Source organism: Centroberyx gerrardi, chromosome 23, assembly GCF_048128805.1.
Source record: "Centroberyx gerrardi isolate f3 chromosome 23, fCenGer3.hap1.cur.20231027, whole genome shotgun sequence".
Taxonomy (NCBI): Eukaryota; Metazoa; Chordata; class Actinopteri; order Beryciformes; family Berycidae; genus Centroberyx; species Centroberyx gerrardi.
In genome coordinates, this window is record NC_136019.1 from 11841597 (window position 1) to 11855661 (window position 14065).

A 14065-nucleotide genomic window follows, 5' to 3' on the forward strand; every position below is an offset into this window, starting at 1 on the left:
GGAATCACTGCCATTGCTCATGGCATTGCTCATTTCTTCCAGATAAAGAGGGAGGGGGGCTCATTAAGGGAATGAGATAAATGATATGGCTGCTAAAAAATTCCAAAGTGTTGATTCAAAACAAATGCAAAAACTGTATTGAATGTTCTTTGCCAGCTACTGCATTTAATGCCATAAAAAAATCATTTATACACTTAAATTACTCGGTAATGGCAGAACTTTATAACTATTCACACTTAATGGATAAAAAAATAGTTCTATCACTTCACTATCTTCTTCTTCTTCTAATGTCAGACAAGTGGAACTATCTTTTCGTGCAGCTGCACAGGCCTGACGTGACAAGTTGGCCAGTCATAGATCTCAAAGCCTAAATAAACTACTGATTGACGCAGACAAATTGGCTTGCCTTGTCGGAAAAAGCGTGGCAACATCATCATCCCTCACTGTAGTCTTGTTTGACAGGGCAAAAGTAGTGGTGAAAGGGCCTGTAAATGGCTCTATCGCTGGGATAGACTTCCTTTTGAGTGACAAGTACTGATTTCAAAGATAGAGCGTGATATATAGCAACACACCCATTGTTTTCCCTGCTTCTTGCTTCCCTCTAAATTTCCTTACAGGTCGCAGAATTAGTCACACAAACCGCTGGAGGGAATTTCAGATTTTAGATTTAATTTATTTAGCCTCTTACAGGAATTTGCATGTAAGAGCATTGAGTCAGACATTTACAGACATTTCACAAAGATGACATTGGAGACATCAAAGAAAATACATAAACTACACACTACAGTTGCATGGCCTTAGTTTGACAGATTGACAGCAGGCTGGCTTGGCTCTGGTAGATCTGGTCCGTCCTGCTCCATGAGGACTCTGGGTATCTCTCCGCCTGTTAAAATCCTGCTCCGCCCACAGCTGTTAATGCCCAGCATGGCAGCCATACAACCAGGCAAGACTCCCTGGGTCTCAACAATTTCGACCCTTCCCTAAAACACAGGGGAAACATTTGGGGATTACGACGTTAGTTTTTCAGAGTCAATCACCTAGAAAATAGAGCCCTCAATGGTTGCCCCGACCAATATACGGCCACTTAGGCACAGAGAGCCGGCCAAAGAGCACACTCAGGTGGAAGCAATACAGACATGCTGGGAGTTGAGAGAGTGGATTAAAACTCACCCACGGATAAAAAATGCGGAGCAACCTTTCTCACGTTTCCAGGTCTGCTCACAATAGCTGTCAGATTGGCATGAGTCGATTGTTGCTTCTGTGTGCAGCAGCAAAACACCAAAGCGCTAGTGGGTGACTTGCCTTTTATTGTTTTCATTGTGCCGAGGCATAATTTCGTCACATTTTGATGTAGAAAATGATGAGATTTACTCCACACTTCACAGATTCCAGACCCGTAATGCTTTTGAGTCGACTTATAAAGTTTGCGTGCAATTACACATGCAAAGTTTTATCTGCCGCCGTGATTTGCACAGCTGTGAATTATTCATTAGATTGAAATCCCCTGAGCATGTGTCTAGTGCAAACTCAAAAAAAGCATTTCACATTTGTATAGATACTGCCAAGTCATGGCATTGCACATATTAAGATGGATGGCAACTACTGTTCATCAGTGTTCAGCAGAATTTATTCAGAGGATGATTGAGGACATGAATGCACATTGCTCCAAAATCCATTGAATACAGTGATTTTTTAATGTGTGGCTGCAGTTTGAGCAGCTTCAGTAGGATAACCCATACATCATGATGAAATGCACTTAGCGGATTTCTAATGAAGATTAGCATTGTTTTATTGTTGTTATCACACACCTCTACTCACACCCCTATACACTACTTAAATTGGGGAATGTGCTGCATTCTGACTCCCACACTTCACTGCAGCCCATTCAATAAACATTCATGTGCATGGCAAAATCTGATTATGTGGGGCAATTTACTCCTAAACCAGTGGAATTTCACAGTGAGATCATAGACTCGGCATGTTGGAATTCCTTAGTTTGATATCCAACCATTTATGTTGTCCTATGCTATGAAAACATGGCTGGGAGGTAAAATGACATTGAAACACAAAAACACGTCATGTCAAACACTGGTTTTACATGGTGTGCTTGTGTTGCAAAACATCCTGTTCCATAGACATGTGATCAAAATTATTTCTCAATCATCCTCTGACTCAAGTTTGAGACATCTGCCTGAAAAAGCTCCAATTTTTTTAAATGCCTCAGCATTTATGTTTCTTGATAATAAATAGTTAGACTTAGAAACAAGACGCCTGCAGTATAAGACAAAAGCTTGAAAGGGTAAATAATTTCACAAACATTTTATATTCTAACTTCATATTGACCTTATACTGAGTTTTGCCCTTACTATCTTGATGTCCAAAGACACGATCACAATTTATTTTTGGAGTGCTGTTTATTTAAGAAAAGAGGAAGTCGTTAAAAGAATTTCACACCTTATTACCCTAAGCTTGTTCCTGGTAATTCTGCCTGTGCCACAGAGCTATCGTATTGCAGAAAGTCAGGTAAATCCACCTACGGATTAACAACAAAAACTCTGCTGTTGTCAAAATCTGTTCATTCCCAGCTTCATTTCATTGGTTGAAACACTTTACCTGCCTATGCAGATGTCAAAGTCAAGCCAAAGCTCACTATTGAAAGCATTCATTGATATACATAAAGGTAATCTTTCATAGAACAACACCTATTGCATTCTTGGAAAAGTATTTATATGTTCTGAGATTGAGGAAACACTGTACAGTTTGACTTGAGGTGAAATTATCCTTTGATGCATTGCAGCAAAATGGCCATGCTTGATGCTAAGGACACACACCATATAGTAAATCAAGTCAGCCTCCTCTACAAAAAGACATGTGGGCCTATTTATTACTGTCATCTCACCATGTCTCATTCCTTTGTTGCACAGCAGACGGTGGATGCTTGTAAAACAATATTATAGGATTGCTGGAAACTTCGATTTGGTCTTTTTTTTTTTTTTTTTTTTTTACCTCCGGGTGTGTTTAATTCACCAGTCAGCTAGGTGTGAATTTGATGTTTGTTAATATTCTCACATGAAATGCCTTCAAGTGCCAGTCATCAGAAATCATGCAAAGTCATAAGTATAAAATCTTAAATTCATCTAATGAACTACTTGCCACCTATTATTATCATTAAACTACTGATTGAAGTTTGAAATTGAATTGATTTAATTGAAATGTAGTTATTAACTTAATAATAAATACCAGGATGCACAAGCAATAGAGTTTGAGATCTAACCTAAACCATTCGCATTATCAAACCAGCCAATAAATGTTTAATGAACCACTTGAAAATTGTTGAAAATCAGTTATTAGAGTATTGATAAAAATATAATTTTGGCAAATATACTGTTACATCTAAACTGTAAATAAAATATAGTTGCTAATAATAAAATAACTGACTGGAAACCTATCATAAATCTTTTGCTTGCCATTTTTGATGTGGTTTGTGAGAGCAAAAACACGAGACGCAGCAAGAGCCTCCGTTTACTGTAAGCGCTGGAAGTTTGCTTTAACATTCCCTAATGAAAGGTATCAGTGTATGGATCTGAAAGTTAGACACACAAATAAACTGTAGCGCTTACCAGCAGTGTGCCATTACCTGAAAATTCACCTGCATTTTTCTCAGTGGGCAACCTCTAACAAATAGGTGTTTCCTTCAGCAAAATGAGACTTTGATGTTTTCCCCTGTTGTGCTCTGCTTTTGTTACAGGTGAACAGCCCATCTTTTTTTCTGTGCTAGCGGGGTAGCGAGGTTTCAGAGGCTTTTCAAACCACTGTTTTCATGGTTAAAGCTTTCATCTCATTTAGTGGATGAGGAAGTGTCATGCTGCTGTGGAGTGGTGTGTTGTTTTGTTGTGAGGGGCAGTCTCAGCTTGCCTTCCTCATTGGGGGGTTAAAGCACCCTGCTTGCTTTAGGAAACCAGGTTGTCCTTAATAAGACAAAGTCCAGGCATTGATTCGACAAAACAGCATATGGACTTAGATGTTGCAGCACAAGCAAAACACAGCTGGGGTAAAAACAATTCTCCCTTCAGGAGGTAGCCTTCCCTTTGGGGACTCCTGCACCCCCTGCGTACCTGAGAGGATCAAAGCCATGTCTTGAGGGAAAGGGAGACAAATTTGTCAGATTTCAGGATGAAAACTAAATCCTCCTACTCAGTGGGAAAAGAGGAAATGTGCATTAGCGGAATTACAACAGTCGCTCGCAATGGCATCAGATATTGGCATTTTTGATCATTTCAACTGATTCCTTTGCTTGGTCAAAGTAGATGACAGATAGAAGAAGTAACACATCCTTTGCTGAGATTCATATAGTCGTGTTACTTGTTTTCACAACCTTTCTTTAAATTAGATTTCATTGTGTTCATAGATGAAGTATGTAAACGGTGATGAACTGCACATCATTTGCACCAAGGCGTGTGATTAAAACAAACACTTGTAAAAAAAAAAAAAGAAAAAGAGAAAAAAGAAAGGCCACTATGAGGTTAATCACTTGTCAAAGAGTTCATTATTATAGGAGAGGGCAGGGTCTGACGAGAATCGCACAAAAGAAACACAACGGAGGCTCTTTAGTTTCAATGAGCCACTCCGACGGTGCTAGGGTGACATCACAGGTCCTCTAAGCTGCCCTTTGTGTGCCTTCCTCGTACGCCTCGGCTCTGGGGCCGCCCCCCTCGTTCTCACCAGCAGGCTGTTTTCTCGTCCTCTCATTAAGCTCTGATCCCAAAATTAGAAGCCCCTCCAAACATCCCCACCTGACCCTGCTGTGACCCCGGTCAAGTCGAGGAAAAGACAGCGATGTTTTGTTGACAGTGACGTCAATGTGGACAGTTATTAGACTTATTAAACCCACTGGGGCCCAAAATAAATAAGTAACTTAACGTAATCATCATAATAATAATAATAAAAAAAACACAGTGGCGATTAGGCTAGTTGTTTGAATGTTTGCAGATGACGCTTGCCTTTTCGCAATTATCAAGAAAATGTCAGTAACTTTATAGTCTTGAAACCTGACCCATAAACACTTTTGACAGTCAGTGAAACCATTTCAGCCACTCAAGCCATCCTTCAAACCAAAACCAAACTGGCTAAAGGAGAATCAAGATCCAGCTCGAATAGAAATGTAACCTGTTAGTCATCGGAACACAAAGCCTTGATACGTACCACAAGCTAGTTTGTAAGGAAACACTGGTGAATGTTAAAAGCCCCGTGGCTTAATCCTCCCTCAACATGATGTTGATCTGTGACAACCTCAGCACACACCTCCTGTCATACCAGCAGTACAATACCTGGGTGATTTCCCATCTTTCACAATCTGATCTGTGGAGTTCACGTGTGACAGTGGTGTTTACGTGTTTTGAATTGTATGTGCTAATTCATTTACTTCTGATCGTGATCACCTTGCTAGATAACACGGGTTTGCACTTATGTTTTTTTTTTAACAACAATTTATTGAGATAAATGCACATATAAATACACTGGGTTTTTTGGTTTTCTCCCCTTATTCCCTCAACTCTTATAGAACAACCCAAACCATCCTTATCTCTTCTTGCACTTAAGTTTTATGGTGAAAAAAATAGTTTGTACTGTGTTAGAATAAGTAGTGCTGGATTGATTTCATGGACACTATGTTCCAAAGACTCACCAGTGCCCATCATCTAAGCTTTATAGGCTTTTTAAACAGTTTTATAACTTCAGATAAGGCGGTGTTCTTTCTCACACTCTCCAAAGCTTCATGAAGAGGATCTCTATCAAAAAGTGAACGATGGAAATGATAAGCAGTGTTTGTGATTCAGGGCGTCATGATCAGATAAATGCACTAAAGCCTGTGAACTTAAGGTTGCAGTTCTTAAAATCTAATGCCCGCATTGATGTTGGGGCTTCAGTTGTACAATTATACAACATCTAAACTGATAAAAGATCCTATTTATCTTCAGTCTTGGAGAAGGGAAGGAGTAAGATCTTCAAAAAGCTCCCCCAAAGACCCAGGGCTCCCTCATTTGGAAATGTTTTTGAAAATCATGCTTTGTTCACACCTGTGGTCAACGCTTTATTTTGTGTTTTTTCCTTTATCTGGGGGAGATCTGCATGCAGCCAGCATTTTGCAGTCCATAGTTCTGAATAGACTGTAGTGTGTATTGTTATCTGCTCCTCTGTCTCTGTACCTGACTGGCTATGGTTCCCCAGCGGCTTTGAACCACATCCAGGTGTCAGTCCCTGTAGATGCTTGTTGCCATGGTTTGGTGCCAACAGCGCTAAAGTGTAGGAAGCAAATCTGACTTGAATTGCACTACTTTAACTTTAACTGATGTCGTGCCATAAAGTGAAAAACGCCTATTCCTGAAAGCTTAAAAAATGGTAAGAGACTATTTCAGAAGTCAGCTTGAATATCACAAATTATCATGCTTTGTCCTTGAGTATTTTAAGAGTTATTAGTATAATAAAATAGCCAGCTGATTGTTAATGTTAATAACTCATTAGTAAAATTCATGAAAGAACAGTCAATCCTCTGCATTATCAACATGACTTAAACCCCTAACAATCACCTCAAACACGAATGGCCACCTCCTTTAATTTGTGGCAAAAGACACAAAATTAAAAGAATTCAAATGTGATACTCCTATGATCTCGTACAGTTCAGTGAGTATTTGTAAACATGAACGTTTTCTCTCTCATCTATAAAGTAGGAAAGGACAGATGGGTCACTGCATGGTGCATGAGTGTAGATTGGAACCAAGCTGGAGAAATTTCAGCACGGCTTAATGGTTCTTACCTCATGTTTCACTGCTAATAAATCCATTATCGCTCTGTGTTCATTCACCGGCGGTGCATTCATTACCACACTAAAACCTCTGCTAAAGGAAATGTTTTAGCACAGAAATGTACACTTGAACTGGGACCAGAATATTTGCAACATTGTAACTATTTTTTTCGAGCACACTTTTTTACTATTAAGGGATCAAATATGAAAAGAATGCCCTGTTGAACGCTTTTATGTTGGTCACTTCGAAACAACATGTTCTTTGTATTGTAGAAACCCAACCTTGAGTTGCTGCATTGACAGTGAATTGAAGAATGAATTTGTGGACTACAATTTGTTTTAGTTTTATCATCCAAATGAGATTTATTTCATTGCAGAGCTAATAACTGTGAACCCAAAAATGCACTTCTATCACTGAGTCCTCAAAGTCGATCTTTCATTCACTGACATACTGCATGCCTCTTGATGACATCATCAGGTGAGTCGTGGCTCTCGTGTCTTGCTCCGGGAGAAACTTCATGTTCATATTTAAATACTAAACTGTCCAAAATATCACCAATAACATGTTGTTTTAAAGGTGACGTTTTCCTTTAGCAATCAACCCTGATTCTAAACCATGGGGATTCCTTAAGCAGAAAAGCTGAGCCAGCACAGTCTCACATCAGCGCAGTTCCAGTGTTTAAAGATCTCTTCAGCTGGCATACAGTAAATGAAATAGCTTCAGAAATGTTTCACATTGCCATTCCCAGGGGCTACGAGATTGTTTCATCAGAGCCAGTGAAGTATGACTTAGATTTCAGCATATGTGCTTTTCCTCAGACATTTGGGCCTCCGCTTAGCTACATGCCAAGCCAGGTCAAATATGAATCAGGTAATGAACAAGGAGCAGGTAAAACAAACAGCATGAGGTAGAAACAAAGACAGCATTGTGCTCTTCCTGTCCAACTGTAACAGATTTATCACGGATCAGTGGAACCGACAGTTTTCATGTGAAGCATGATGACTTGCTTGATGACTTCCCTGGTATGCTAGGGGCAAAGAATGAATGACAGTAGGGCTGGATAGACAGGTATTTTAAGGTGAACACAATCTTTCAGCAAAGAGGTTTAAATGCAATTCTGGTTCTGATGCTTTTTTGGAAATTCAGGAAAATGTATCCTTCCAAAAGTGATTAATCTTGTATAAAAAATGTGGATGCCCCTTTTGCATACACAAAATAAAACACACTCTTTGATGCAGAAATTGAGATAATCTAAAATATATATTTCAATAACATATATACTTAGAATATACATATTTTCAGCAAAAGAGCAAGCATACAGACTCACTGAAAAATGCTCCCACTTCTCTGACAGTGTTGTGTTTCCTCTAATCTGCGTAGCAACTCATGTCTGATTTGTTTGCAGATACCAGTCGCTATCAGAGACAATGTTTAACAATTTCCAAGCTGTTATTGTCTGTTACTGAAAGCCTGGAGTATTTTCCCATAACACCCTGGCAGAGATGCACAGCACTGATGTCTCTCCCTCTGCTCTGAGCCCATCTGATAGCACCTTTACCTTTCTCTCTCTGCTCCACCTCCCCCTCTCCTTGTCTGTCGTTTTGTTCTCAACGGTCTCCTGCTCTTCTGGCACGGCTGTTGCAATCTAGAAATGTTTAAGATTGTTCCAGTGTGGCTGCCTATTGCAACCTTGATACAGTAAACTATCGTGGATCTGTGGTAAGTCTAGGATTGTAAAGAGAGAGCATGCATAGTCAGCACATAATGAGATAACTTCTTTTGTAAGTTTTATAATACACGGTCACAGGTGCTGCTTCCAAACTGACAATCACTAAAGACCTCAATGTTGTCAGATTTGTCTCGCGCTCCAAAATGTACCGCCATTTTTTCATTTTCTGCACAGTTGACATCAGATTTACAGGTTTCAAATCTGATCCTAAAGGCATGTGAAGACCATGACAGCTGGAGAAAATCTCTTAAGCAAATAGAAACTCACCCGAAATCCTCTCCCATTGGAGTGATGAGATTTCCTTTCACTCGAGGCCCAGTAAACAACACTTTGGAGGTCTGTCTGTTTGTCTGTTTGTACATGAGAAAGGTGAGGAGAGAGCAGCTCTGTTTCAGGAGTTGCCTTTTGTGATGTGTATTGGGTGAGTTTGAGAGTTTGAGTGACAGGTCAAAGTGTTGTAAATGGTCATCAAAATAGACTAATAAACCTAATAGCTCCTCTTAAATCCCTTTTTACCCTGTCATTATACATTACTTTTGACCACATACATTGAACCCTAGCCGGAAAAAGCCCTACTTCTTCACTGAACACACATCTTCATAACCTTGAAAATAATTCCTACCTAGCCGTCACCTGTGACATGTTCACTCAAGCCTCGGCGGCCACTGTCAGCCAGGGATTTTAAAGTGCTTATTCATATTTACAAAGCGCTAAAAGAGGACTCTTCCCTCACACTGCGTCTATCATTAGCACGTCCATTTCCCGGTTAATGCCTTCTTTAGCGCTCTGTCAAGTGTCACATTTGATGAAAAAACACACACTTAGAAACCCGACTCTTCAAATCCTTCGCAGGGGTTTTTTGCTCATCTGCCACTAAGTTATGCATTGTTAAGCTGCAAAGCTCTCCTTGTAAGTGTATCGTTAAACAAAGAGGCTTCTCTGACGGGAAACAAATAGAGAGTGTAGCCGGGGTGAGAGCAGAGCGGGCGACTCGCAGGTTCAATCCTAACCTGTTTAGACAGCGCAGTTTGCATTCACTGGCACCTGACCAGAACCTTTCAAGCTACTAATGTTCCCTATCCCACAGACACACAGGCACATCATCAGCACGACACACACACACACACACACACACATGCATGCACACACGCACACACACAGAACCGATACGGACTCACACCACTAGAGAAGTGAGCATACATTTTCTCATAGATGCAAATGATAAAATGTGTTGATGCAGATGTAATATGCATGATTCAATTGTGTACACACACACACACACACACACACACACACACACAGAGACACACACACACTTTGCTGTCTTTGGCCCGCCATTGTTCCCTGGCACTGAGGCATTGCCGGGCTAAGTAAGGGGCCCTGATGGATACCTACCAGGCGCAGACCACCAATAAAGGTGTGAGAGGAGGAGGAAAGAAGTCAGAGATAGCGAATGGAGGAATATTGAATAGGGGGCAAGAAGATGACAAGAGATAGCAGAATATAGAGAGTCCCAAGGAGAGGCGAGGAATTGGAACAAAATCTATTGTCCCGTGTATTCAAACGCACAGGTGTGTGCACCAGTGGAATATGGACGCTTCCCTCCCTCTCTCCTCTCTGCTGAATTTTCATCCATTCATATGCCTAAAAGAAGAATGGAATAGCATTATCGTTATTTGTCAACCAGATCTGAAGTTCCCTAGTATCCTAAGTAACATTATTTCTTTTAATTTTGTGCCATGAATCATTTTGAAAGACTATACACTACCAGTTCTTTATTTTTACACATTTTAGAATAATAGCATAGACATCAAAACTATGAAATTACACAAATGGAATTATGCAGTGACCAAAAAAGTGTTAAACAAATCAAAACTATCTTATATTTTAGATTCTTAATTAGATTCTTATTCTTCCTTGATGGAAAGGCAAAGGCTTTGGAAAGAAATTCATACATAGACATCAACTTCATTATTTATATTTGTCTAAGAAACACAAACATTTAAGCATAAGCCTTTAGATCAACATGGCTTTAAGATAATGAAAAACATAGTACATTCAGTCAGGCGTGTCCAAACTTTTGACTGGTAAAAAAAACTCTGCAATTACATTTCAATGCAAAGTGTTGCACCTCAATACTAACTAACAGTCTGACCTCCACTAGAAAGTTGTGTGAATGTTTCCGTAGGTTGCCGGCAAACTTACGCTGCAGGCGTTATAAACAGAGACACCAAGTCTAATAGCACAGCGGCACTCAGCCTCCCTTATAGCGCAAAAATACAAACAGAGGAAACCATCTTAAAAGCTCTAGCAAAGTGAAGTGCCTCGTTGAGCTCCACTGTGGCCACACATGTCACATGGAACACAACTCAGCTCACTCAGCGGCTTTTGCATAGAGCTACAATATAAAAAACTGTCAGTGTCATAAAAGCACAAAGGTGGAGAAGCACTTACATTCATATACAGGGAAAGGTAACATTACTGAACGTCAGAGCTACACTTTATCACAACCCAAAGAACCCGATGGCCGTCATTGGTGGCCGTTCACCCTGTCGGCAGGCTGAAGTGGAGGCTACTGTGTGGCACTTGAATGACAAGGGCGCGCAGTATAATTGATGAGAAAGCAAACACACAAAGGCCGAGACCCTTCACGTGTTGAAAGAGAGGGTAATTTGCAGTAATTCGAGTGCTGTTTCGGAACAATGCCGCGGTCTTGAAACTTAACGCATGTTATGAGCGTCGAAATGTTTCCATGTCAAAGTCGTGTCACGTGACAATTTCCTCAGCGTCCGTGATTCAGAGTTGGTAACAATGACACAGTATGGGTTTCATCCATTGTGGATTAGAGGATTTGCAGTTGCAGCACAAGAGCCATATCTTAAAATTAGGTTTACAGAGGTATTTGGGCATTAAAAGCAGACAGTGTTTCAGTACATTATGATCTGAGTTCAATCACCGTGCAGAATGGCTTTTTCACAGACTATGAAGACTCCAAAAAGAAGCCCAGTCCTATGAGTTTAATGACCAGTTTCTCTTCCTCTCTGCCCTGCCTCACCTCTTCTGTCTCCCTCCCTCTCTCCATCCCTCTGACGGTAGGGGACGTAATCAGGTTTTGTGAGATTTGTGAGTAGATTAGCAGCCACCTTGCTTCAGATAAGGAGCTGGGCTGATAAAGCCCTGTCCTAGGAGGCACATGGCCGTGATGAAACACCATATCTGACACGGGCAGATCTGTTAAGAACACAATTAAGACACTGTCTACCGATATCTACTCTAACTGCACTTATCCCAGCTAATCCCTTCAGTCTGCTCAGTGTTTGGGAGTGAGGCTGCAAAATTACAACTAAAAGAGTAATGTATCAGTGTAAAAGCAGATTAAGTCATCATCCTCTTTTAGTCCCAAACTGCAGTACTGGACTAATGTTTTCTATAATTCAGAGGGATAATAGTACTGTATGTTATACTTTAAGTAGTCCTGTTATTATCAAACAGTAGAAGACATTTTGAACCAGACTGGTCAAGCCTCCTGGTAGTTTTATGTCCCACAGAGACCAAAGAAGTGGCAGTAACGAAGTAAATATTTAAATACAATACTACAGCTTTTATCCATAATTCAGTTAATAAAGGCAAATCCAAAACAGAGCTTTTTCTCCCTCTTTCCTCATCTGGGTAATTAGAGAGTAAGACTGAAATTAAGCCTTTTCCAACACACAGGACTTTGACATCCTGGTGCTTCCAACCGCCCCCTCCATGCACGAGGAGGCTCTACCTGGTCCATATAAACTGAAAGGCAGGTGTGAGCAGCTTAATGTGCCTGGGTGAAGCTTGCCAGCCACAAAGCCAAACCTCAAATTCCACTTCACAATGGATGAAATGATAAAAGCTGCATGTGCATCCGCACAGCAACGTGCATCTGCATCACTGGTGTTTATTTTTTTGGCTCATGCTGTCCATGTTGACGGTTGCATTTCAGATTATCTTCACGTCAGCGCTATACTGTACAGCTGGAGTGTGTCTCTAGCAGCCCCTATCAAGGCCCAATCCTTCTGGAACATCTTTCTGCAAATAGCAGATCCGCTCTTTCTCAAAGCCCCTTCTGTACAAATGATTATCTGGATGCTTTTGTTACGACGAATGCCAGTACACATCAGCATTGGGATTGAAGAAATTTGTGTGTCTTTGTGAATGTGATTGTATGTGTCTGCGTGTGCATGTGTGCATGTGCAGCTCCCCAAACACAGCAGATACCCACAGCAGGTAGGTATGTTGCTGATAAGATCCATCACTTAGGGACTGATGGAGTGGGCATCCATGCAAGGCAGAGATGCAAATGGAGAGAGTGGTGGAGGGATGGAGGGAGCAAAAAGAGGAGGGAAGATGTGGAAACAGGGAATAGCACAAATTAAATAGAAATCGCTCCATCAGTTTCTAAGTTTTGAACTGAATGAAAAACAATCTCCTTTTATCAGCAAGTTGCAACACCCACCAGTCTGTAAGTATAGTAAGTAATAATATTAGCAACTAATAATAGATGCGTTTGCATCAAATTATTGGTTATTATACCATAAGAAAATTTCCTGCCTTCAGCAGCTGTAGCAGTCCTTCCTTAGAGATACCCTTGGGGGGATCATTATCTCGGCAAAACGCCACAAGGGGGTTGAGTGCTTCCATCCAATGCCTCTTTAACCCACATGTATTATTCAGAGGGAGTCTAGTAGAATCAAAACTACAGGGAGACCACAGAGAGGCCACTGATGTCTGAGCTCTTACATCTACAGATGATTATGAGATGTCTAATAGCCAGGGCTATTATCATTATTAACATTTTATTTCAAAGTGTCTGTTTGCCCATTATGCATGTAAATGCATGAGTACTCACACGAGTGCATACATATGCATACACAGGCATGTATGCATGTGTGCACACACACATTATAAAAAAGTCCTTAAACTACAATAAATTCATTGCCATACTTAATGAGAGCAAGTATCTAACTGCTGAAAAAAGCAATAAGTCTGTGTGTGGCATATGTTCACATGCATACATGTGCATGTGCATATCAGGCTAACATTGTTTTAGGTATGTGTCGCCCCTGGTGACTGCCAGTGTGTTTGTCACATTATGTTTTGTTGTTTTCATGTAATAACGGTAAGGCAAGCTGTTGCGTGTAACTGGATCCTGTTTGAATGGAGAGAAATGAATGAAACATGTGACACGGTGTGATTAGTTATCCACTGATCTCACTGGTTGTTTGTTGACAGATGGGTCTTTTGTCAAGGTAATTTGTTCAACAGAATAACCAGGTAGCTAATTACCTGTTCCTTTTGTGGCTATTAGGGCCATTGTTGTGTTAAGAACCTCTTAATAGTGAATATTCATTGCTCAATAGGGCAACCAACGGGAGGTGTTGTGTCTAGCTGACCTGAGGCAACATCGCTTTTGTTGCCATTTTGAAATAGCTTAGTTGAGTTTCTTGGGAACACCTATCCAATTCAACAAAGTCCACAGTGTCAGGGTGAAGGATGGGTGCAAATT